We start from the raw sequence: 5,909 nt of genomic DNA on the forward strand, positions 1-5,909 counted from the left end.
CCCAATGAAGTGGATCTCATAGACACGAAGAATCCTATATAGAGAATCATTGAGAACCCTTTAAGAAGCAAATTTGAACTTCGATGAAGCAATACATGATGGAGGAATATCTTGCAAGAGGAAATCAAAGTCATTATGGTGTCAGCTAGATCTGAAATGTGGTCTACTTTTCAAAAAAGTAAAGATGTTTGATAGGAATGTGTCCTAGTGGGGTGATTCTAGAAGACATATAATCCTATTGCAAAGAATCATGGAAAGTTATAGAAGAAGCAACTTTTAATTATGAAGTAGCAATGTGTATAAGAGATGTTCTCATTTGTAGATGGAGTATCAAGAGGAGGATCACTAGTCCATGGACCATGTCATTATTGTTAAATACCTACACTTTTGTTCATAGTCACTTGGTGTAGGAATGAATTCAATGAGATAGGGTAGGAGATCCTACATAATGTAATTTTTCACTATCCCTTGTTTCGAGTACAAATGGTTCTTTGAATTTATCTTGACAATAGAATGTTGGAATTTAATACCATAATCCATGATGAAAACTGCCAAAAATGGAAATTTATCTTAGTTCACAATTACAAAATGCTTTTGTATAGGCCTCTCAAAGATTAAGTACATCAAATTGAGACTTTATAAATTGAGTGTATGTATTAGCAATCTCCCAAATTGTTCAATGGTCTCCAAACCTTGTCAATTTTTTATTTTTATTTTAACTCAAATATGTATGGTATAGGCATATCATTGGTTGTGTGATTTTTTTTTTCCTCAAATGATTCTACGACCAAAAGAGACAAGTTTTAGATGAAAATGGGGTCTTATGGGCCTTTTTGACACAATGGTAGGTTCTTTAGACCTGAAAATGCCCCAAAAACTAGTCGATTGCCTTAAGTTACAAACAAATCCTTGTTTGTGAGCATGCTTCTTGATCTCCAATTTTGGTGGAACGAAAGATAATATTGAATTTCTCAAGCCTTTTGGATGCTTTGAAACCACCAAAAAAAAGCTACTTTGATCATTGAAATGTTGTAGTGACTTTGATAAAAAAAGAAAACTAAGTCTAAACTTTAGAAGTTAGTTTTTTCTTGTCAAATTGTTTCAATTTTCAAATCATCCAAGGATGCAAGAGGAGTATATTTTGTTATGACAAGATTAAAAAAAACTTAGAATCTTTTGAAACCATTGAAACATGGGGACCCCTTTCCCCCCTCCAAAATCCCTATTTTTTCAGGATGCAATACTTAGGGGAAACATCCCCTTGTCGCACCACTTAGGGATGTCCTAGGGACTCCAAGGAGTCTCTTGACCATCTTGAGGATGCCTATGAGTCTCCCATGGCCCCCAATTAGAAACTCCAATTCTAAACAAAAATGGTGAAATTATTGTGAAAATGTCATCCATATTAAAGGTTTGGCAATGCCTCCTAACCTTGATGGGGGCTCTGCCCCAAACCCCCCACAAGGGGCACTACCCATTGACCCCAAAACTCTACCCACCATTCTTATTGTTAATGCAATCATTTCCATTTTTTTTATGTTGACTAGTTTAAACACTTAGTATGCCAAAGTTTCATCTGCAATTCTTATACTTATTCTTAGTTTGTTCCCAAAGTTTCAAAACTCTACCACCATTGTTAATGTTCAAATTTCAATGCAATCATTGACATATTTTTAATGTTTATTGTAAAATTTACATAGTGTGGCAAAGTTTTATTTACAGTTGTTATACTTATTCTATACACATCCTTTTATAATTAATTTTTTAAGTTGTATATATATTTGCATCCCACCCCGCCCCCTTTGTCATCCCCCTGTCATCCCCAAACTTAAGCCCTTGGTATGTTAAGATATGAAAGCTCACAATAGTTTCATTTGATATGTTAATTGAGGAAAAACCTACAATATATAGCTTCCAAGATTCCAAATCCATGAGGATCATGAAGAGGTAGAAAACCAAAAAAAGAAATTGCTTATCCAAGTTTCCAAATTTGTGACAAGGAAAAAGTAGAATCTCAATCAAAGAAGGTGCAACTCATTTTCTTATTCTACCTAAGTAAAAATATTACCTAATTAAGCTTTTTAATAGTGGAATATCACACTTAGGATAAAACATATCCAAGGTAAATAAAATATTACATTGATAGGCTTCTTTGGTTGCTCTAAAAGTGGTGCCTTATGAATTATGTTCTTGGATACTAAAGTTTCCAAATTCTGGGCACTCTTGATAGCTTCTCGTAGAGATTGTGATTCAAAGGCTTTAACCAAACCTTTCAATGGTTTTTGTTGATGTGTTTTTTATGCACTATGCAACACAAAATAAAATACTAAGTATTCTATCCTCTCTTGAACAAAATCCTCCCAAGTGCTAAACTACATGATCAAATGGGATGACTCCAAGATTCCAATAGTCAGGTCTTGACTTTATATTGCAGATAGACTCAATGATTGTGATGTGATATTTGCTAGAATCACAAGGGGGACTTATGTTGCTTGGGTCAAGACCTATCCATTCTCATGTTTCATGATTGATTTACACTCCATGATTTAGGTCATCCTTGAGCAACATCCCAACTTAGCCAAATTTTGTTTTTTGTACCCTAATTCTTTAATTTTGACCCCTTACTAGCATTGCCTTAGGTTTTATTGGAATTTTTGCTTCTCTAGCATGGGCACATTTCTAGGGTTCATTTGCACAAATTGCTCTTGATGAGCAAGCTAGTATCATGACCATGACTTAAACAAAATTTTAACTTAGTCAAATTATCTCCTCCAAACTTCTATGAGTTCATCACCTTCATTCTTCATCATTTGGACATCTTTTGTCATTGGAAGGTAATTCTTGACCACCATACCTCAATCTTGACCTATGCTATACCCTAAAACCCTAGAACTTAGTCATGTTTACAATTGAGATCTTGCTGACTTGAACACTTAATATAGCTTAATCATGCAGGTCTCATCTAACTCCGACTCCAACACTTAAGCAAATCAACCCTAGCAACCAAGTACTTTGGGAAATATCTTGCAACTTGACAACATGGGTAATGATGGAGGAATGGAAGGTGAGACCTATAGAGGTGAGAGAGAGAGGGTGAGAGGAAGAGATAATGACCTGTAGAGGGTAGAGAAAGAGAAGTAGAGAGGGAGAGAAGAAGAGAGGGATGGAGAAAGAGACCTAGAGAGGGGAGAGAGAAGAGAGATAGTAGAGAGGGATAGAGAAGAGAGATAGAAGAGAGATACCAATGTCAATATTTTTCTATAAATTTTATTTTTTTGAAAAATTGGCCTATCGTCGGAATTCTGACTCCAAAGGATAAAATTCCGACAAAGGAGTGTCATCGGATGCACAACATCCTCGTCGAAACTCTTCTGGAGTCCGTCGATGGACTCCAGAAGAGTTTCGACGAGGATGCTGTGCATCCGATGACACTCCTCTATCGGAATTTTATCCTTTGGAGTCGGAATTCCGACGATAGGCCGAGATCACGATGGTATTCTATCGGGGTATGAGCATCCATGGCGACCGTCAGAAAGGTTGGAGGTGATGTCAGAATTGCGACAACCACGAGGATAGTCAGAACTTCCGACACAAAGTTTTTGATGGCTTTTTTTGTCGATAGTGTGACAAAATTGTGTCGGAATTATGACGATTTGCTGTCAAAATTTTGACCTGAATATACTAGTGAGACCTTCTTACCGGTAGGCTTATTGATCTTAGGAGCAGATTTGTTCTTATGATTGTTGCTCTTTGTACCAGAGGATTCAATTTTTTCAATTGTGTGAAAACCAAGTCCAGAGATATCACCCTTCATTCTTTGTTATTGAATTTGTTCTTCCAGCATGGTAGAACTTTTGACGAACTTCTCCAACTTCTCATTGGCTTCAGTAAGCTGTTTAATGAGATTTTCATTATGCTTAGATAGGTTCTCTTTCAAAGATGATGCAAGCTCAAGATCTAGCTATAGGCTCTCTTTTTCTTCTCTTTCAGCAATCAAATTCTCATGCATATTGTCTTTTTCCCGTTTGATCTTTGTAATCTCTTGATCTTTTTCCCTGATAAGATCTTTAGTAGCTCTTCTGGCTTCCAGTTCCTGACTCATGTGGATAGTGAGACGTTCTAGCTCTCTCCTCAAATTTAGTTTCTCATCATTTAACTTTTCAACTTCCTCTACTAAAGCATCAATATTGGCTTCATCTAAAGAACTATTATCAGATATCTCTAATAGTTGTTCAGTTAGCTCTCTCCTTTTGACTTGAAAAGCTTTCAGTTTGACCCTTAGGTTTTCAAGCTCATTTCTGCTAGCTTCTAGTTCTCTAGCCATCTCAAAGTAGCTCTTGTCCCCCATGGTGGTTTCAAGATACCCTTCTAAGCGGTCAGGATTCAAAGAAGTTTGGCTCTGATACCAATTGATGGACTTGAAAATCACTGAGAGGGTGGTGAATCAGTGACACTAAATAAAATATTACTTCAAACACTAACCGGTAGATGAACTTTGCAAAGCTTTTAAACACAATGCATGCAATTCATAAAGATATAACAACATCCACAAAAAGTAAAGCATCCACCATAACACAAGTGTTTATACATGGAAAACCCAAATAGGTAAAAACCACTGTGAGATGAGACTCACAAGTTAACTATCTGCAGTAATAGATAACTGACCAATTAAGGTCTACAAAGTGCTCTGCTAGGAGCGAATCTTGTTAGAGATCCCAAAGCTTGATTAGAAGCTTATACCTTGTTAAGAGTAGTACCCTATTAGGAGTAACCTTGCTGAAGGATTTAAGAATCCAAACTAATGGATCACCCTGTTAGAGTATTTATACATTGAATCTTGTTAGAGCTTATCTAGTTAAGGGATTTGATTCTATTGTAATGGTTAGAAACAAATAAGAATGATTTGATCTATTTTGAGTAGCACAATACTTGCTTGATCAAATCCTTCTAAGTACATTCAACATTTCTCTTCAACATACTCTTTATCTTAACACCTATATCTCTTCAAAAATATTTCAGTCTTCACGCATACCATCAGTCTCTTTAAGTTTTACAGAGATGTTGATATATATAGACATTTAGATTTCATGTTGGCGTAGGAAATCATAGCACAATTTCCTAGGTGCAATGTATCTGGACAAGTGACCATAACTCATCACAAAAATTACCGCCAAATAGTCGGTGCTGGTAACTCATCACAAAAATCACCGCCAAGTAGTCGGTGCAGGTAACTCATCACAAAAATCACCGAATACCAGTTTGAATAAAACATATGAACCATTGTCCTTGAGTCTCTGCTTGATCTCCATCTTGATCTTCATTTTGATGTCGACTTAGTAAAACTATAGGTTATCTCTTGTGCACATACCGGTTGACACAAAGTATCAGTTAGAGATAAACTTCTAACATACTAGTTAACAGTGTAAACAATTGAAGTTAAAATGGTAGTCAATATAGTCATATGTGTGTGTGAGAGTGTTTCATCAATAACAACAAGTGACGAATACATTACAATCATCATCAAGCCAATAGTTCTATGGATTGTTCTAAGGATAAGGCCATGTTTACTAAAATTGATATGTCAAAGGCTTATTATAGGGTCAAATAATCCATCTCAAGGTGTATTATTTTATCTTTTGGTATTTTCCTAGATAAAGCGAGTGTTTTACAGGTTGTGTAGAATCTTCTTCTTTATTTTCATTAATGTTACCCAATTTTCTCTTTTCTTGGCATCTAGAGGGCTATGATAAGGTGAATCCATTTCCCTCTATCTTTTCATGCTCGTGGATAAGGTTTTGGGAAGGTTTCTAACTTATCAAAAAGTTAATAGAAATATTCAGGGGTGGAAGGTGGTTGGGGAACTTGATCTCTTTCTCATCTTCAATTTGTAAATGTTACCATCTTGATGG

The sequence above is a fragment of the Cryptomeria japonica genome, chromosome 4 (genome assembly GCF_030272615.1).
Source record: "Cryptomeria japonica chromosome 4, Sugi_1.0, whole genome shotgun sequence".
NCBI classification, from domain to species: Eukaryota; Viridiplantae; Streptophyta; class Pinopsida; order Cupressales; family Cupressaceae; genus Cryptomeria; species Cryptomeria japonica.